At 40.9% G+C, this 22,164-nt stretch overlaps 3 protein-coding genes across 7 annotated transcripts in view; 1 reads left to right on the top strand and 2 right to left on the bottom strand.

Moving 5' to 3' along the window:
• Positions 1–1,256, bottom strand: part of LOC125906855 (uncharacterized) — a 46,753-nt gene extending 45,497 nt beyond the window's left edge. The window contains exon 1 of the mRNA XM_049607593.1: positions 1,244–1,256. The gene's annotated coding sequence lies outside the window, so the exon portion shown is untranslated. The remainder of the gene's footprint in view (positions 1–1,243) is intronic.
• LOC120953553 (protein encore) overlaps positions 1–22,164 on the bottom strand; it is a 67,515-nt gene that overhangs the window by 42,774 nt on the left and 2,577 nt on the right. The gene's annotated exons all lie outside the window — the stretch shown is intronic.
• Positions 3,349–22,164, top strand: part of LOC120952542 (cell surface glycoprotein 1) — a 106,535-nt gene continuing 87,719 nt past the window's right edge. Inside the window, exon 1 of the mRNA XM_040371929.2 lies at positions 3,349–3,353. The gene's annotated coding sequence lies outside the window, so the exon portion shown is untranslated. The remainder of the gene's footprint in view (positions 3,354–22,164) is intronic.

Below are 22,164 nucleotides of genomic sequence, written 5' to 3'. Positions count from 1 at the left end.
TTTAAGAGACTTGTTAATAGTTTAATCCATTTTTCACCAGGTCAAAATTCAAAGTTTGATATTTGTAATCCCGTAGATACATTTCTCATCTATTCCTGAACGATGTCGTATCAATGCCGCATATTTTTATTGCTTAAAGTTGTCCAAGTCGTGACAAGATATTGGATTTCGTGAAGCGCCTTATCAGCGTCGCGCGAGTAATAGCATAACAAATGGCAACTATTTTGACCGGCGTTTCATTTCTCGCTTATTTCAATACTTGTTCTAGATGCTGATTGGTTTATAGCTTCGGAATACCCTTATTTAAGGTATTTCAAGAAATCTATTCATCACCAATTGATATAAGAAGTAAAATAAATCAATAAATTCGGTGTCTTTCTTTCCCTACAAACAAAGTGTCCGTCTTTCGCGCTTTGGTGTAAGGATGTTCAAACTACCAGAAAACAATAATTTGTGTTGCTTTCATCCTCGTTCTTTCGTCAGTTTTTTCATTAATGATCACAACAACTCATTCATGAAATAAAACTTCCGGAAATGTAAACAATACAAGTTGTAGAGCTTAAGATCCGCAGTATTCAAATTAGATCCACAAGGGTGCACACGATTGAAAATTTGTTTTGTTCGTGGATTTAACCAATTTTGCATATATTATGCCAAAAATGTTCTCAAATGTGTTGTCTAACTTTAAGTTAGGATGCTGTATTGTTCATTTTTTCGAAAATTACCACTTTCATGTATTTATGAGAAGTGTCCATCTTACCCGCAGTGTCCGTCTTTACCTACCTTCCCCTTCCTATGTGTTATACTAAACAGGGAACCACGATTAACATGTACATACTTAACGCTGTAAAGTAGAACAAAAATGGACAAACAACCCGCAAACAATCGTTTATGTTTTAAACATATTTTACTTGTTTTTATTCAGTAGGAACGGTCCAAAAAGGCCGTATTGCTTAAAACTAGATTATACAAGTATAGTTCATGGCGCTACAATCCATATTGGCTTGGGAGACTTTTCCTTCTCAGAGGCATGGAAGGGCACCTTATCCCGGGTGTAGTCGGACTTTTTGGTTTAATTCAAATATTTTACATATTTTAAAATAGCTATAACCGCGCTACACTCAAACATTCATGAGATGGAGACGCCCAGTACCTCAAGCATTCTTCAAACCATAATGACTGATAATGGCAACAACATTTACCCACCGGTTAGGTACACTAACGTTACTGCGTCGAAGCGAACATTTCAAACATTTTGTACATTTACCACGCTACAAATGTCATTTGTTTCTTCACTCACTTGTTTCGCTACAAATAAACTCACTTATTTAATTGTTCATAATTTGTCCCACGCTCCAGACAACTAAAGCCCTTAATCGCATCCCGACCAGCGCAATAATGATACAACTCTCACGACCGCTCTCTCTCTCTCTCTCTCGTTCTCGCTATATATCTTGCTTTTATGTGACGAACAAAGGTACACTGGAATATTTAAGGAAATGAATGCACATGCAAGAAAAAAGCAAACTTCGCGCATGTTTTCCTTCAGATACGGCTTGCTTAAAGATTCATTCCCTTTCAATTTACGGTATATTTTATGCCTTTCTAAAATTTATTTTAGTTCCATAAAAACTCAAATTTCCATTCCATATCCACGAACAAAAAGCTAAAACTCTAAAAACTCAATCACACCCTTCTAAGACAGATCCCTCCTGCAGTTCCCATATCGTCCAAAACTCTCCTCAGGAATTGGACCAGAATTTAAAGTGCTAGTAGCAAGCCTTCGCTAAAAAGCTAGCGAGCAAAGTTCGTACACAACCACACCGACACTCCCAGTTCGTTCGTGCTGTTCTCGCTAGCGCCGTCAGAACGTCGTACTCAACCGGTGGTGCAAATGGGTAGGAGGGAAAAATCGATTTTCTCTATTCTAGCGCTTTGCACACCGGCCGTGGCGGGATGGATGGACGGCTTGTGAAGTGGGTGCGCGTCACCACGACACTATGCTGCTACGGAGGTCTGGGTACTCACACACACACACAACAAGGCTCACCACGCTCATCGATGACGATGTACGTGTGTGTGTGTGATCGTCCATATAGAAATAGTGTAAAGAAACAGACACCAACACATCGACAGTTTGATGGTGGCAGCGGCGGCCAAGGCGATAGTTTCCCTGAGCACTATATTGCTATTTTGTTTTTCATTTTGCCCATTCTTTCTTGCTATTCTCGCCACTGTGCCAGGGGCGATCCAGACCTAGCCTAGCAAGCTGTATGGCAGTGGTAGTGAAAGGCCTATTACCGCAAAAGCATGCGTTCCGTGTACACACGTGCTGATGATTAGTGGTTGCAGGCGCATATAAGCACTGGGAAGTGAACCCACCTCTGTTCCTTATTTTAGTAATAAAAGGAAGTAAAAACAGTATAAAGGCAGCAATGGTTGGAAATAATTACACAAATTAAGCAGTTTTTTTTGTGTGTTTCAAAACCCACCTAAAGACATTTCTCCTTTATTAACACTAAAAACGACATCAGCAAAACACCAAATTATGAAGCAAAACCCTATTCTCCTGCTGCTGGTTCAAAATCTCCACAGCGTACCACCTCTTTCAATATTGTCATATCCGAAAACCTAATAAAACCAATTCCTTTCGAACATACGTCCCGAAAAGGCGAAGAGGATGCTGGAGCTTCCCGCTCTCGCCACCGTGTTGGTTCGTTGTCAGTTAGAAGCATTGAAAAAGACGACCTAGGGAGCAACAAAAAAACAACAGACTACGCAATTTCACCCAGTACCACACCAAAGTGTTTGCGAAGAAACAAAAAAAAACACACACGGCGTCATACCAGCCGTGGCACACTAACACAACCGTATCGTGTGCAGCCCGGCAGCACTAACCAATACTCTCGTCAGTATACGATTGAGCGTCCGAGCTGCTGATGTACCTTGCAGTGTAGTTGGCTTGCTGCTGCTGCAAGGCGGTCGCTCTCAGCTTCCGTTCCGTCGGGGTTTAAATAGGTCACTGGTGCATGGGTTTTGCACCCCGACCAACAGAGCTCGGGCTTCGTACGCCGACGCTGTGGAGAAGATTCCGCTTGCTTTCAATGCAATTTAATCTGCATCATCATACAGAAAGGGTTTAATTCGAATATTTTAAAGTATAGACAATCGTTTATGTTCCTGACTGTCCTGACAAAAAAAATCAAAAGAATGAATTTATTGCTTAATTTTTTATAAAGCAACATAATACAATTATCACAAAAACATCATATGATATGATAACTGCAACGAACTGTATAACAAAAATGGTGTAATAAAGAATGCCACAATTTACAACCCATTTCTATACTGGTTTTATGATATTTACGACACATTATGATACTTTTGTGACATCAACGGATATTGCAAGCCCATACCACCTCATCCCATACTTGCTGTGTTTCATATTTCAACATATTTCCCCGAACCGATTAGCGCCACAACGGAATTTCCACGTGCCACGTAACACTTTTGCATATCACTTACAAAACCCCTCCAGCACGCTTCTTCTGTACCGTTTGCATCGTGCTGACTGCTATCAACTACTACTTCAACATCCATTTCCCCCACCAAAGATAGTCATTCTACCAAGCAGCACACGTAAGGAAGCGAACTTGGTGCCCACCGCGAACAATCCTTGCGGCAATAAGGATCGACACTAGGGAAACAGGGCAACGAGCCCACCCTTCAGCTCACCCTGATAAATCTCGCACGGCAAGAGAAGCGAGTTAATGCTGACTGGTCGAACGAGTTCCAGGAAATTAAATTTACCAGACGATCACGGGTGCGGGCTACGGTGCGAAACGGTGGGTGCGTGCGTTGGTTCGTTCGGCAACGACGTTCCATCATCATTGTCGCATCGATACGGAGTCTTTTTCTACCTTCTTTGTATGTGTGTTGCCATTTTGCTAAGAAGAAATCAACATATGCGCCCCGAAGCCATCACCAAGGACACCACCTAAGGCAAAGCGCTCCTTATGCAGACGGGGGCTTTTTTCGGCCCTTCCAAGATTTACGGTTTCAACAATCGAGTGAAAAAGCTTTTACTCTTTTTTGCGTGCATTCTTGTAGAGGCTTATCCTTCAAGAAAATGGATCCCATCTTCATGATACCTACATCGCACACTTTAAGGTAAAAAAAACAGATTGAGCTAAAGCATATTAACGCTTCAGAAGAAACAATGAACAATTGTACGTTTCTTTCTATCACAGATAACGATGAAAGAAAACTCTAAAGCAACTTTAAAACAAATCCAGTTAATCCGGTCATCACGAACGGACAACCACTAGCAAAAGTACAGATTCAATCGCCCGAAAAAATGGAAAAAAAACAAATGCTAAATCGATCAACCCACACACAAAAACCACACACAAATCCCCGGACAGCAAACTACAGCACTGATAGTAAAACGATAACGATGCCGCCTTCGCTCCGATCGAACGGTGGTGACCATAGTGAAACCCTTTTTCCTTCCTTTAACATGACAACAACAGAGCACACGAAAAACATGCGTTTCGCCCTTCCTTCGCTAACGAGAGCCAACGGGAAAGGAAGGCAAACAAATGGCCGGGGTCCTTTTCATGGGCAGCGGAACGAAACACTCATGACTCAGCGACCTTTAGGCTTTGGGGTCGGCGCACAGCAGCAGCAGCAAGCAGAAAATCCCAAGCGAGAAAAGCGTAGAGCGCGCGCCTTTCTTGTGCACTAAAGGAACTAGCAGTTTCTTTCACCCTTCATCAAAAATAATCGATCGAGAAAACGAACGTAGTACACAAGCGCCAACCCAATGATATTGCCATCCGATGGAAGGATTTCCGGTGTTTGCAGTTACTTTCCGAAGCATTAAAGATTTACTTTTACCAAAATCGATGAAAGTGGTTGTACACACATTGGCATTAAAGCCGGTGCTTTGTAACGTATCTCGAAGAAAATCTCAGCTAAGCACTGCACGCTGTCATACAAGTCTTATTGTATCACACATAATTAATTAAATTTCCTCGAACACACCGCGCCACAGCGTAACAATTCGAACGAAAAACGGTTTTCAATCCCACCGAAATGTTTAACAAGAAAGCATCCGCCAAACGCATCACATACAGGCCAGAAGATGAAAAATGATCACGAAACAGAAAACTGTACCGTCATTCTACCGTTCGCTTCGGCAGGTCGAACGAAACTTTGGCACTGGGAAGCCCCGTCATAAGCCAGATGGAAGCTGGCAGCACAACAAACATTGGCACACTCCACAACTGCCCTCTCGCTGCACAATGCACCACGTTCAGTTGGCAATATTTGTACAGCGTTTTCTTTCTTTCACACTACTTTTTGCCCTTATTTCCCGAATAAAGTATAAAGTACCGGGCTGCTCCATTCACATCAGCGGGTCGATCCTCTCTCTCTCTCTCGCTCTCTCGGGGTGGGAAGGCCACACCACCCGTTGAACAAAGGCTGAATCAGCAGCGAAAACGCATTAACGCCAGCGAGCAATAACGAAAGCGGCGAAAATTAAATTCATCCAAAAACCTTATTCCCATCCTGGGAAAGAAGAAAGCAGCGGATATCCTCCATTCGCCAGGGTTCAGCCAACGTCACAACGCCGCGGATCCCCCGCGCAGTGGCAATGTGGCGGTTCCGGTGGTGATTGTTCTCGGTACAAACGTTTCTGATTAGGATTACTGGATACAAATTTTGCAAACATACTCGACCAGAATTTTGATTATGTGATCTAGAGAGCGGTGAGAGCGAGTGATGTGCTAAAGGCGAGAAGGGGGAACACGCCGCAGCGACAAAATAAACGATACACACGTCGTGAAATAACGTACACGCGCCACACGAGAGCTACACGGTTTCGGTGTGAAAGCGAATACAAACACACAAGAACCCGCACCCGCACGCACCGCTACACGCTACTGTAATAAAATGCACCATCGCCTCCGCACGACGGTTGGAAATGTGATTCTCCAACCCGGTTCGACATAGCTTTTCGGAATGCTTAAAATAAAAGATGTACTACGGGTTGCGCGCACGTGTGGGTGTAATTCTACGCTTCAGCAGACAGTCTGTAGCGTTTTTCTTTTTGTGTTGGTGCGTTGGAAAGTGGTTAGGTACAGCTTAAGTGCTCGGATTGGTGTGCTTTAAAGGCCTCGAATGAGGATGTATGACTGGAAGTGGATTGGAATGTAAAATAGCAAAGCATTCGATGGATAGTGCTTCAATCGTTTGAGGTTCGCTTTTTGATGAGTCTTTCGTGAAATCGCACTACGTATTGTCACCTTCAAACTACTGGGCAGTATGTTGTAATTCTAAATTCAGTTTTGCCAACAGGATTCTTTGATTTGAAATATATTACAAAAAATGGTAAATGCGGCAAGTTACATGATAAGTACATCTGCTCGAGAAATACTCGAAAAATGCTTTAAAGCGATAAGTCGATTGTTGTAATTACTCTTCTAAGTAATTACTCTTCTATTCTGTTGCTGTTTTCTTTATCAATTACTGTTTCAATGTGTTCAATTACCACTAGACTACCCGAACAGCCATTTTTAATGGTAACGCTTAAATTCTAGCTATTGGTTATAATAGCTAAAACCGCAAAGCTTGTCTGCTTGTAGCATCGGATAAGTAAGTAATTATTAATCACAAGTAATAGTATGACATGAAATTAAATTATTTTAATTTAGATTTATTTTTCATACCAAATATATTACACCAAAACTCAGCATATTAACACTACAACCGCCGATGGGTCCCATCGCACTTGGAAAAGGTGTGTTATTCCGCTTGCCGTCGTGACAACCCATTGAAATTTCTTGACTTTTATTTATTTTTAAAGCTCTTTCCAGTACGCCCATAAAATATTGTGTATCCTACATGGTTCTTTGAAAAAATCATTCTTAAAATAGAATCGCCATATGGGACATTTTGTCCCATAGGCAAAATACGTTGTGATGGCTGGTGTCCCTGGTGTCAATGAGTGAAAGGATGTGGTTCTGCAAGTTTAGCAGCAGGCGTAGAAAGTACTCCATGAAATGTGCCAGTAGAAGCTGGTCTGTTCATACATTTGTTCATATACTGGATTGGGCGGGAATCAATGCTTGGGTCTTTATCAAAGAGTTTACAAAAGAAAATATACCTAGACGTGATTTTCTTTTCAAGCTAGCCGAAGAACTTGCCGAAGAATACGTTTAAAACTTGCCTGTGTCAGGTGCTGGAGGCTCTCGTCAGGGCTAACGAATGCTTCACATGCAATAGTATGTAAAAGTATGTACTAGTATGTAAAAAATGTACTAAAAGAGTTTCGTACGAATGCGTTTCATGTGAGCCAGGTCCTGATGAAGCAAATATTTGTTATAGATACTTGAAATATTTAATCTAGGTGTTCCTTTTGCTTTCGAAAAAAGCCATCTTCTTTTGGCCATTTAGAGCTGTATTGACATCGAATTTTCGTAATGTTTAGAAAGGGAGTCACAGACGTTTGGCTATACCCAAACAACTTTAAAAAAAAGACTTGTTTTAATATCATAAAAAAAAACCTACTTATCACTCTTCTTCTTCTTCTTCTTCTTCTTTTGGCTCAACAACCGTTGTCGGTGAAAGTCTGCCTTTACCACTTGTGGGGTTGACTTTCAGAGACTTATGGATGGACTTATGGACCTCATAGCAGGATAGTCAGTCCTACATATGGCAGTACGGTTAATTTGGAGCTTAAACCCATGACTAGATCACTAGATTGTTTAAATAATTTATAGTTATAAGCCTAGATTTACTGTCGTTCAACCCTGTAAGGAATAATTATAAGCGTGAATCACTAGAAGCTCTGTAATGATACAGGCGTCCCCCGAGTTACGACCCCCTCGAGTTACGACGATTCGCAGATACGACGATTTCGATTTTGACGGTTGAAAGATGTCATTGAGACGAAATTGATATATTTTTTTGAATTTCTGTGCAGATAACCGTTACAAACATATTTCCTCAGATTCCACAACACCCCGATCTTGAATATCTATGTCGTGTAAACGGCTTTTGGAGGGAAATTTATACATTATCGTACATTATTTTTAATACAATATACGATTTCATAGATTCCGGCTCTTCAATATCGGTTATAAACTTTATTTTCACAGATTTTCGACATACGACTATTTCAACTTACGCCTTGCTTTAGGACATTTTTTCGGTCCCAAATACAGTCGTATCTCGGGGGACACCTGTATATTAATGTTAAGAAAATTAATCTTGATATCTTTGGTATGCGCGGTTGATATGATCTCAATTCGATTATGTTTTCATTGATTGAGTTGCTAATAAAGCTTCATTATACCTAATTATGATGTTTATTAATTCTTTAACGACTAGACACCATTAAGACCCTTAAGTAATATTAAACATGTCTAAATATGTACACATAACCAATGGGACGAAATTGTCCTATATGGCGGTTCTTCTAGTAAGGTGGAAAAGTCCGGTGGTTCTAGTGTTAAAATGTTTCATTAAACAATTACTACCAATTCTCTCATGAACGGTTGAAACGCTTGGTAGTTCTGGTGTTACGAAACTTTCATAGTCTATAATTATAATGTTGTCGTTTACTAATTGACTATTGACGGCAAACAAAGCGACTAACAAAGCTCTTCGCTGCTTCAAATGATTATTTCCAGTTATATTTAGCACTTAAAAGAGCTTAAGCTAACTCTTGCCTTTTAAAAATCATTCCAGCATCTACTGCAGATTACCTTACTTTAACGTTAATGAGAATGCATGATAAAATCCTGTCCTTACCTGAAAAGAAAGCGTGAAACGAAGAAAACATCAATTAGAGCATCTAGCAGACTGGATTATTATAGAATAATTAGAAAATTAAATGAGACAAACAGCAAACGCAAAGAGGAAAAATTACCTTTCCTACTTAAGCCAGCAAAAAGGCAACAAACAAAGTCCGAACAACGACAAACGCTAGAGCAAAAACTGCACTCCAAGCCTCTTGGAAGGCTACTACTACAAGCCATAGCACAACTCTTTCGGGCCAGCTTGGGGGGAGGAAACAGCATCTCGTTACAATCAACCCTACTTAACGTTTCATGCTTTACCATTTCTAAGAATGGTACGACAACGTAGCCGGGTAAAACAAAACAACAAAGCTCTAAATTGACTCTACCCGGTCCGGTGGTGGTGTGCCGCCCTTGGGGCAAATATTGTCTTTTTGTCTCGTATTTTGCAACAAAACACACACGTAGCTGCTTTGCAGTGGACAGTAAGCGCTATTGGTTGTAGACGGTTTTGTTTGTCAGCAAAAAAGCTCTTCAATTTATGCTGCAACAGAAAAAAAAAATGGTAAACTGTGATAAGAGAAAACTTGCTCTTCCTAGAACCACTCGAAGAAGCCATCGCATTCTACGAACCAAACTTGGCAAGCTGGTAGTGCTCCGACAAGCCCGTATTCTTTGTGCGATAAATATCGGACCATTTAAATTCCTTGCACCATCAGGTTGCCTAGACGACAGAGACAGCGGCGGGTGTAGTAGTAAAAAGCACCCTAATACACAAACACAAACGTATCTCGCAAAGGGTGAGCGATACAAGGACGTGCATGTCCCGAGACATACGGGGCAAATGAAATTAAGCAGTCAAATAACGGTGGGGAGGAAACATTTCACCTTGTTTCCCTCCGACGTCGATCTATCCGGTTTTGTGTTACATTTTCAATTACAACTTATCGCGCTACATCGGGAATACACGGCTCTCGTCGCGAAGGTGATGCTTGCGGATATGCCTAGCTTCAAACCAACGCCGCCCGCCGAGTTTCTTCACCACCAAAGCACCGAAGCGCAATCGAGATAGTGAACACAATTTCCACCCAAAGGCGTACCAAGGTTTTGCGCGTGAAAGTGGCCATATTATACTCCCTTCAAACGTCTTTTTAGTTGAAGTATTTTTTTTTTTCGTCTATCCTTAATTTACTCCTACAGTGCCCGCGCACGGCTTCAGTTGTCCTTGCATGGCTACGCCGCAACAACGGGGATGTGTTTCAGCAGTAAAAGAATGTTTAAAGTCGGCCTCACCTCCTTGAAACGCCTTGAAACGCTCGCAGGAAAGTGGCACAGACTGGTAACACACACATTTGCATATTAAAACACCTGCCACAAGGTCGAGAGAGTGTGCACGATTAATGTGTCAGCAGTTTGGAAGACGACATCCGAAGCGGAAAAGGAAAACCCTGTCCACGGTCACCGTACGGCGCCGCTCCGTACGGGGAGCAAAGCGTGTCGGCCTGTCGGTCACTCGGTCACCGTTTCGGTCAACATCATACAGCGCTGAAAGCGTTTGGATATCAGTCTGGTGTTGGGTATACCTAACCAGACAAGACTTGCGGCCCCTTCCCTTGCACGGTGCATTCGTAGAGCGGTGAAGTAGATCGTGAGCAGATGGCTTACACACTTCCTGGAAAGCAAATTAGCTATTCATGATATCCATTTACGCTACACTTTCAGTAGACGGAAGCGAATCAGCACGAACGAAATGGAAATTAAGCCTCTCTCGCTCTCGCTTTCTGGAACGAAAGCAGCAACGTTAAACGCAAAAATTGCAATCAAACAGAAACCATCGGACGCTGCCGTGGCATTTTCAGTGTCTTTTGTCAGCAGCAAAAACAAAACCACCCACGGAAAGCTGACAACAACAATTTGCATTTACCCGAGAAGCATCGTCGTTCCGGGTTCTTTTCATCAATCGCGTCTTCTATCGATCGAGACACAGTTAGAACAAGAAGCATCTATCTGTGGAGCTTTCTTCACATTCGCTTCACCAATCTCCTGAGGGGCCTCGTAAAAAAAGATATAATTTTGCACACTTTCATCACATGTTCGTTCGCCGGAGCGCTTCTTCTTTGGCCATCATAAAACCATGAAATAAACACGAACACACACACCACATGTACACACTCACGGGACAAATGAAGGGAAGTGATTGCTTGCGACAACGACACGAGCACATTTCTAGGGCCAACATTTGTAAAGCGAAAGTTTCGCAATAACCGTAACATTCAATTACTCTCTGCTGAGGTTGGTAAAATAGATAGGAAAGTAGCGTGTATTTTTTGTTTATTTTCGCTTGGTGCGAATAATATCTCCGAAAATTAAAATACGGTCGCACGTGTTTGGGTGATTGTTTTTAATATCGGCTTGTAACAATAGTGTGAACGATAGAAACGTGTTTATTACTGCGGCTGGATGGTAGAAAGTACACACAGAAATACACATTACATGGACTTCTTTTATCTTAATTAAAGTAAGTAAAGTTATAGTACGACGCAGCAATAAATTCAGCTTAATTTCGTAACGTCTGTTAGTTTATACCTATTTTAGACCTGTATGTTTATGTATAAAAAACACATTTGTTAATGTGAATCGAAGAAAATAGCAATTAGATCAAGGAAATGTTCAATTTTCCATCTATTGATTTGAGTACGTCACAAATTTTGTTTTAAAGCATCAATTTGATCAAAAATTTGAGTCAAAAAAATTTGTCAATTTACGTCACAATAACTTTAATTCGATGAATAATAATAAAACTAGTGCTGCAAAATGTCACAGTCAATATGATAAAAAAAATTCTGACTGAAACAAAATCCATGTCAGCGTCATGTACTCTATTGTAGTATCAGAGATGATGTTCAAACAGTTAGAGTGACCAATACATGCTTCATGACATGTTTGTGACCATCGCTTGGTCAGTCACTATGTGATGACTTTTTTTTATTGTGGTCAATTCTGCAAAATGTTATTGCATGATGTCATGATGTCGACAAATTCCGAAACAGAATCATGTTAGCGTCACGGGCTCTACAGTGATGATCAGAGGTGAGACTCAAACAGTTGGTGCGTCCATCACATGCTTGGTGACATTTTTTGTGACCAACTCTTAGTCAGTCACTTGGTCGTGACATTTTGTGCCGATGATCATCACGATGGTCATGGGTGTGCGGTGCTTGCGAGTGGTTCCAAGAAACAAAATGAGTATGCTTTCTCGCTAAGAATGTCGTGATTATCGCCGACAAAAACGCGGTGACCAAGTGTGTGACCAAGATTTGTATGGTAGAAAAAACATGTCACCAAGCATGTGATAGGTCCGCCAACTGTTTGAGTCTCACCCCTGATCATTACAGTTGTGTACGTGAGCTGACATGAACTTCGTTTCAGTGGCATTTGGTAGCACTGTTTACATCCAAAAAGTGACATAATTATACTTGCGACGGCATTAGAATAGAGTAGAACTCAAGCATTCCCATGTCGCTTTTGGCATAGCATGACGCAATTTCATTGAGTATCAGCAATGAACATCAAGCTAGCACACGAATATGTTCATTGTTTTCGGTGGTGATCGTCACGTGATGGTCATGACATTTTGCAGCACTGGTTACAGGCGTTGTTGCTAAATTGTATCCATCAGTCACCAGATGTAAGTCGCCATCAGCCATCAGAAAATTGCCAGATTAGGGTTCTAAGCCATTTTTGACTATATAAGCATCAGCGGATCCTATTTGATCAAAATGTTTTACTTACTTTCTAAAAGTGAGTGTCCCAAATTTCGTCAATTTACGCCACATAAACTCTAATGCAATGAATAATTATAAAACTATTATGATTGCTACGCAGGTTTTCAATCTTTCAATTAAGTTTTCTAATTTAGCATGTGGCTCAATATGATAAAAATATTCTTAAGTTTTTTTAGAGGAAAAACAATAAAATTGCTCTCCTAATGTATCACAAGTCTGTTAAATACTTTGAAAATTTATATGATTTCTACAAGAAGCAACATTGTTGATTTACGAACTTAAAAAGATGCTTTAAAGACAAAAATGGATTCAAACACATTGGATACTTAAGAGCCAAAATTTGGCGGCAACGGCTCTTTTCATACAAATGCTTTTTTTACACAAAAGAACCGCCGTATTACAGTTTTAAACCGAATAACACCGTACCAATAAACACTACCAATCAATAGCATAAACCGATCAATTTGTATACGCATATTATGCTTACTTATCAGCCCAACCTTCCGCCTCAAATTCCTGTGTATCAAGCTCTGCCAATTCTCGCATTTCCAGGGAACCCAACCACCACCAACCAAGGGCAGCGCAGCAAATTAATGAGATGCCCGTTTTTAACTTTGGCATTCTGCTACAGAACGATCATCATCATCGTTTCTGCATAATTTCATTCGTAAAAGCATGGAAAATGACCACCCAAACACCTTCCCACCGGAGGCGTTTGTACTCTAAGCCCTCTTTCCACTGGAGAAGGAACGCGGAATGCCGTGCTTTCCACGAATCTAGCGTCAATTCCTGTGAATAAAATCCCTACATTCCTGCGCTTTTTGGGGGGCCGATTCGTAGGTCACAAACGAATCGGTTATATCGGTAGTAGCTAAATGGGCCACTGCGAGCACAAGCAGGCGGCACAGGAAGTGGGCAAGAAAATCAACGATTGATGATATTTGTTCTCCACTACCATTTCTCCACGGGTTTCTTCCCTTAGGCGGAGGAGCTGTGGCATTCTGGGTTTGATTGTTGAACACTCGTGTAACAAATGTCCGACGTCGTATATAAAGGCTTCGTTAGTGTTAAACAAACAGCAGCCTCATCTGCGAAAAGTTGTTTACTAAAGCAATCAAATAAAACACCCCAACTGGTACATTCCCGTTCCGTAAAGTTAAGAATGGTTCAGTTCAGTCGTTCATCCATTAAACAGTTATTAGAAGATGTGATGCCCTTCGGCTGGTAAGGTATGAACTGTTTTAATTACTCTAGTGTTTATATAAACGTCATCCAGCTCCTGTCAAATTATAAGTCATTTTTTGCTCATTTTCAAGGTTCCTGTAACATACAATCAACATAACACATTGGGCATGACATTGCGCTGAGAAATGAGTCCCTAACGAAACCTTTGCCCGGCACACATACACACACACAAGAGTGGGCGACGGCCATCAAATCAGAAGGAATCGCAATTTATATTGCCTCATTCCAGCACACTCTTTCCTGCCGGTCCCGCGGATCCATCCGTTCCTAGCACACACAAACGGTTACGAACCGACAGCCGGCCGTGCTAAGAGCGCTACTACTATCGGAATCGAAATCGGTGTATCAGTCCGCGGTATGCCGGTTGAAAAATGGACGCAACGAAACACCCGGGCAGGCACGGAAGCAAAACTCCCACGCGACGCACGGAAATATGCGATGACCGATACTATCATCCGGTGACGAAGTTTTTCTTCATGCTCCGTTTTCTACGCTGTGTGTGCCTGTGTGTTTGTGACAGTGTCATGATTTCACCATTTACCATGAAATTGAGAGAGAGAGAAAGAGAGAAGGAGAGTGAGGGTCGTCCGTGACCGTGAACGGGGCACCTTGATCCGTTCGCTACACCATCGGCACCCAAAGGGACACTGGGGCGCAAGCGATAGGAACGCAAGGGAAGGACGATGTTGACGAAGCAGGACGATCTCCTCGTCGACGGAACAATTGCTTGTACGTACACTGATGCGAGGAAAGCAGTATAATATGCTCTACATGTAGTTAAGATGGGGTTTATTCTTCCCCGTGGCTCTTGAGCGACAAGCAAATGATTGACTATAAAATGCGGCAGCTAAGCAGCAGCGCCCAAAGCGTTCCATGATCCCTGGAATACTGCTATAGCATTAAAGTAAAATAAATCAATAATTTAATGAAAAACTGTGCAAATAGAAAATACTTCCATGAACAAGAGGGGGCTTCATAGTCCATCGATTAATAAACTAAACTAAACTAAACAACATCAAATGCTAAATCGTTACACGTAACATGAAAAACATTACTCTGCGCCTAGTCATATTCCAACCACTGTATCTCGAACGCAACACCCCACCGGCGCCTAGCAGTTTCACACGATGATCACACACACGTTATGGTTCCATTTCACGCAACTTCGCTGCGGACATTTTGCCTTGTGCACAAGCGATGAGTTTCGCATCCCATCGACACAGGACACACACAAAAGGGTTTTCCCACCGTTTACCTAACTGCTTCGCTTCAACCGTTCCCGTAATCTTACCCCATCCTCCTCAGTGGGTAAGTATTTCCTTTCCAACCGCGCATTTCTTCGAGTAACTTCCTACTCCTCGTCCACCCAAAAGTCAATTAAACTCCAACAAAACGCATCCCCACCATTACAGCACAAGCACAAGCGTCCGTCGTGTATCGTGTGGAAAATCATGACCAACAAATTGCACCCTCCCTGCGGCCACCTTTTTCCCGATACCTTAGCCGAGTCGCGCATTGTAAAGCGAATGGGTGGTAGCAACGAGCACAGCTACTTCCAGGAATCCATCCCATGCAAGCTCTTGCCAGTCTGCGCCACCACCACAACCAAAGTAGTAGTCCTATGGTCGTCATAATAAACGCTCGTCTGCCTCATTCGTTCACTCTACCCATAACCGGTGATTTGTTTAATTTTGATTACCTTCGTGGGTAGTTTGATACGCCCAAGCAAAGGTATCGGGGGCCGCTACTTTCCTTGCAGTACACACTGTCAAGGTCACATCGAAAGAGGGGGGTTAGAAAGGGTAGGATGATCGGAATGTGTCACTACTACTCCGTTCGCTACGCACGTTTTTCCACGTTCGGTGGGTTTTCACGATTTCACCAAATGAAGCAATTGGGTGCACACGGTTAGATCGATTCCGACTTCTGCAGACTGGCTAATGCAATCAAATTCAAAGTTGAACAGTTCAGATGGTAACACAAAAGTGAGGTGCACAAATACAATTTACAAACTTTCTAACACTACACACTTTGAAGCGATTCTAACAAACGAACTTCATACACATCACGATACTATGTTTCAAATATTAAATGCCTCTGTTGTGGTTTCATTTGGTAAAGTGGTTCTCATTGCGTGGTTACACAATGGAATGTGATAGAAGTACCAACAAGTTTGCAGCGTTTTTATTCAAACTTTGACGCTTCCTTCAAATCAAAATGTTTTTATTTACCTGATCGTAGTTAGAGAAGTATTGGTCAGCCAGATCATGCTCTATAAAACAGAATAAATAATAATCCTAAGAAGCAATGTACAGGGAGGCAACGAAAAAGTGATGCATTTTATTTATGTCATAAAATATAAACCAGATTATATATATATATATATATATATATATATATATATATATATATATATATATATATATATATATATATATATATATATATATATATATATATATATATATATATATCTGCGGAATCGATGTCTTTAAGTAGTAAAACTAGATTGTATCTAATTCATTTCAATCAACTATTTCTCTCTCTTGTAATTGAAAACGGATCTTAACGCTTTTCGAAACCATTGCAAGCCGTACGCACAACTTAGTTCGATATTTTGTCCCAAATCTTCACCAAACGATTCTTGAATTCGTCCCAAATGCTCAAATGCTTAGCGACATCGAACCTTCCTAGCTATTTCCTTCCAAAACATATTCCAAAATAATGTAAAGCAATGGCTAAAAATCTGGAAAAGCAGCAGGTTATCCAGATGAGCTGATGAAATAAGGCAAATTCTCGTTTCGCTATTCCTGTACGATGGTTGTCTTGTGGGCTGTAGCAGAATGCTGTTGAAAGCTACAATAGTCTTTTCAAACAAGTATTTATGCACAAGCATTTAAATAACTTTTGATGTCAAGGAATAACATGTTTGTCGACAAAGGACCCCAAACCAACTCAGGTGATGCCTTTAGATATTGTTCGAATGTAATTTGAACGGCTGGTGCAGCTGCTCAATAAATATGATAATTTTGCTTGTTCAAAGATACTTCCAGAGTAATCAATTTTTGAGAATCAAAATATGCTCAAAATTTTTGAGTCGCAGTGTCAAAAAACACAATAAAGGATCACTGGAGTACCTGTATCACTTCCACGTTGCTACTATTCATAGGTTTAACAGCCGATGAAATACAACTTCCCATTTCAGCTTTTTCAGCTTGGTACGTTTTCACTGTTATCGGAGGGGCAGTAGCACACAAGCATCCAAACGGCATTCGGTGCCTCCTTGCTTCAGTTAATATGATACCCAAACCTCCATCTTTCGAATCTGAATTCCCATTGCTTTTAATCAATTAGACATGAATTTCAGAGATACTTTCTTTAAATGTCTCTAAAAGATCTTGACATATTTATCTAGGATGTTCATATAGCATCGATGTCCATTGTGGTGCTCAGAAACGTTCTTCATCTGCGCCCTGGAGCGTTTTGAGCATTCGAAATTAAAACTAACACTTGTAAACCCCGGAAACTCTCTTAAGACAAGTTATTTCAGGATGCTGTACCTGTTTACCATAAACTGCTACTAAAACACGATGACTTTCGGCAGTCTTGTTCACCATGTTACCTGTAGCAAATCAGAACACCTCGCAAAAACACAATATTCGTTTCAAAAGATGCCTTGTTAGGGATTTACAAAGACAGTGTTGTATCAACTGAAGCCAAAGAAGTGAAGTGAACAAGTAGGACAAACAAAGATGTAACAAACAAATATCGATATCTGACATAAAACACAACGAGCTTATTGGGACTACTGATACCTTAAACCTATTATACCTTTACAATATCATGTGAATAATTTTCCCAAAAGATGTTTGATTTTCTCGTACAATCATACGCTATTTTTAAAAAGAAATACAAATCCTTTCAAACAAGCTCATCCACATTAAACCTGCGCAAGGGTGTATGAATTATTCAAACCTCTACACCAAACCAAACCAATTCCTGGAACGTGCAGCAGCATAAACATCAGCAAACTTTTGGTCCACAAAATGCTGCAAACAACCGTCGAGGCAGAAGTTGTTTTCTGCATGACATCGTTCAAACTAACAAGAAACTTTGCCCACCGGTCCTCTCTTTGTCGCCGGTCCTTTCGCACAGATTAGGAACCCGAGAATGCTTTGCTTGCAATCTGTATTCATACACACAGTTGCAAGACTCAACTCTCATAAATAGTAAAACAAACCTATGAACGCAAAAGAAACAGGGCGGAAACTGTAGTAGAACTGGTGTTTCTCTTTTGAAAAATTACATTTCATTTCAAAAACTATCATCCATCAAAATGCTGTGGGGGTGCAAATACCCCCCGTTGCGTACTCTATATGCCTTGCCCGAAACGAAGCCAGCACGTTCAATATTCACTTATCGTCTAATGAAGAACCGTAGTTAGTGACGGGGATTTGCAGCTTTCATCTTCTTGCCTCATTTGGCGTCTCTTTCCACTTCGTTAGCTTGTTGCAAAAGCTGCAACTTTCTTTCGCTAGCCCGATAATTATGCCCCGATGACGAATCACATTTCGCTGTGCACTACGGGAGGGAGCAACGTGCTAAACTGTGAGGATAGAGCGTTTCGTTTTATTTTTTTACTCCTTCTCCGCCTAGTTAAGAAATGTGAAGCAATGCAAAAGAAAATGGCGAGTAAAAAGTGTTGAAAATGTTCAGACCCAAGGACACATAGCCGTCATTAATTACGAATTAAAATAGCTGGAAAGATTTTTATCCATCCACGGGTGGGAATATTAAAACGATGACCTAATGAAATGGTGAAGTGTTTAAAGTGATGTATAACTATTGCTACCTACTCAACCCCACCAGCACCACTGGCTGGAATCAATTGAGGAGCATTCCAGTAGGTATCGAACCACTCTACAAATCCGACCACAGTTTATATGACGACACGCAGAGCTCGAGGCTGTACTCACGCGCTAGAAAGCTAAAACCTAGCATTACAACATACGCATTTCCGTTTTCACCTTTATACTGTTTCAATTTGACCGCTTCGCCTCGATGGCGCGCACTGGCCCAATAACATTCCCAATCCTTTCGGTCGGATAAAAGCATGCCACCGATTTACATTATTCATTAACCTGTTACATTTACCGGAGCAATCGTTGAAAGGGAATGAGTGCTCGTCCCATACTTCTTGGCACGCAGGCAGGGCGACCGGCGTTTTGTCTCTAGCCTGTAACCCATTCTCCATGGGAATGATGACACCCGGGAGGAGTTCAACAAACATATAAACCCCTGCCAAACCTACCATTTCAGTGTGAATGTGTGTACTTTTTTCACCCTCTCTCTCTCCACGCGGATAAAGGTAATCCGAGGACAGTGTAAGGGCGAACATTGCAAGGGCGCAAGGTCAACAAATAGAGATGCAACACAGTCGTAAAGGAAATGGTACAATCAAACCCGGTGCTTACGGCAGAGAGTGTGTGTAAAGGTAAAAGTGATTTTTTGAATCCCATTACCAAGAACGTACTGAAACGACACATTTACACTAACGTGGGTAAGTAAAAGCGGACCAGCTACGTCATACACCCCCCCATACGCTACGGCATGTTCATCCAACGGCAGGTAAAAAGGTGAGATTGATCCTGACTCCGTACGGTGCGGCACTCCGTGGTAACTCCGATTAAGGATCGATGTTGGATGGTGTGGGGGGAGGGTTAATCTTGATACCGACCGACACGCAATCGACGACGATGGGCCAAGAGCAATGTTTCAATTCCAAACGCTGTAAGTGCTTGCCACAGTCGTACAGGGCCTTAACATGTTTCGGTGGTCTCACTCGCGCATTGCAGTGGAATTTGTAAAGTGTTATCGATTCTTTACATTTCATTGGGTTTGTTTCGTGTTTGTGTTTGTCAAAAGTCAGAAGCGTTCGAAACTGTTGATCCCGGTTCGTCAAACTGATAAAAGTCATTTAAAACGATTAAAGTATGTTAAAAGTCACAGTAGCAAGGGGCGTTTATCTCTGATAACGAGAAAAGTTTTACACGTCTGCTTTGATAAGCGAAAATAATCACACACCCGTAATAACGAAGAGAAAGATTAAATTGTTATTACAGGGTGCAATAACCTACTTACACACAGAGCTACTTATCAAGTCAAACAGACCTGTTATCAGTGCGGCATTTATGTGATACAATTATATCATTAGGCGGCACACGACAACACTCTGTCAACACTGATAAGAAATCCACCCGGGCGGCACTGTGGGAAGATAATGATCGATGGATAACATGTTGCACTGCACTGATTGACTTCCTTGCATTGGGGTTTGTTTACAGGTCATAAAACGTATAATCTAGCAAATAGCGATTCAATTCAGTTAATCGCAATAACGTAAATCAAACATAAATAAAAACATGATAGTAATAAACAAATAATTTAAATCAAATAAAATAAATACCTGCTGGAAAGGCAAAACGGCTAATGATTAAATCATTGAAATATTAAGAAATATACATAAAGCGTTGAAAACAGGCTACAACAAACCAAATTGGGTCTAGTTTTGGTATCTGAGCAAGTGCAAAATGGCATTAAAAGATACAATTTTATGTAAGCAATAGGTAGAATTTATTAAAACCATTAATTTCAAATAACTGCTCAAAAAATCATAAAAAAAAGTTCAAACTCTATGTATTTGATCAATAACTTGTAGAACGTTATAACCTATTCTTAATTATTCTACAAAATAACTAGCTTCCCTTTCACGAACAAAACAAAACCAACACACTGCTTACTGATATGAACACTCCAACAGCACCAGTATAATCAGTATTTAATTGTCTAGTTGTCAAGCAAATGACTCCAAAAAAGAAAATCAAAAAAGCCTTCTAAAAGAACATAACAAACAAAACAAACGAAAAGCTACACATTCCTCAGCGACTAACGAAAGCTCGACACACCAACAAAAAGGGCACCGTCAGACACCGACACGCTCACACAGCCCAAATGAGTTGAGGAGCGTTTGTGGGCATTTCAAATTTTTCATGAACCAAATACCGAATAACTGTCCTGATTGCTTCCTCTCTCCAGTCTGGCACCTCTCCAGGCTTCTAACAAGCTATGCAACCGGTATGGAGCAACATTTAATAAACGTTCTCCTTCCCTCTTGGTCGTCTGATGGTTCGCGCTCGACATTAACAGTGTACTCCGCCGCGTCACCATCAGCCGATCAATTATAAATGCTTTAATACATTCAATATTTATGCAGGTCGACATTTGATTTACTCACGCAAACAAAAAAAAACCTAGGAGGTCCACCACTAGGAGCGGTATTCACGAAAAACCCAACGATGGGTCTATTGTTTGACAGACATCGAGACAAAAACGGAACGAACGAGAGGTGTGTTGTGTTGTGCAGCAAAACTAAACGAAAATCGAAGCTAAGAAATACAACGATCGACGGAGAAAGGAAGTACACACCAGCTGCATTGCCCCGGCAACGGGAAAATGAATCGATAGCGCCCAGGTGTTGCTTGTCACGAGCGATGACTACACGGCCATCCAGTGCGCTGCACTGGGGAACAACAAACGTTCAAGCGAACGAATCCTTTGCTAGGCTTGAGACTTACCACGGCCAGGGCTATGAGTTTGAGGTTCGTAGGTCTGCCGAATTGTAACAAGCGTTTTTTATTATTTTTTTTTCTTTTAGTATCAGATGCACATACATCTGTATGTTTGTGGGTTCAATATCGAGGACAACAATGCAACAAGCAGTTTTGTAATAACAGGCAACAAATAACAGAATTTAAGGAAAAAATACAATTATAATGTGGGTTAAATTTCTTCACGATGCTAATTTATGGAATACTAAAAAAATCATTGGCCATTATTGTACGACTGTTTGAGAGGAGTTTTCACATGTAGTAATCAAGTTTTAAAAATCAAATTTTGATTCAGAAATGGAGGTCATTCAGTTTTAAGGGTTTTAACTATTATTTAATTATTATTCTTAGTGATGCTAAATTATGATTGCTATAAGATATTATGAGTTCTGTAAGTCATATACAAATATGACCCAACCTTGAATATTCTGACCAACCTTGAAACATTTGAGCATTTAAAGACCAGAGATACGTATTGAAAAACTAAGATATAAAAAATAAAATTTTGCCCAACCAAGATCCTTTACCTGCTTAAACACATTTTACACAAAAAAATACAAACTATTTTTACAATCATTTGCACTACATTTAGAATGTGAGGTACCTATTCCAGCCAAATTACATTAAATTGGGTGTAAACTGCATCTATGGCAATCAGGT

Source organism: Anopheles coluzzii, chromosome 2 (assembly GCF_943734685.1).
Source record: "Anopheles coluzzii chromosome 2, AcolN3, whole genome shotgun sequence".
Taxonomy (NCBI): domain Eukaryota; kingdom Metazoa; phylum Arthropoda; class Insecta; order Diptera; family Culicidae; genus Anopheles; species Anopheles coluzzii.
The sequence above is the reverse complement of the archived record's forward strand: the minus strand, read 5'-3'. Positions and strand labels throughout refer to the sequence as shown.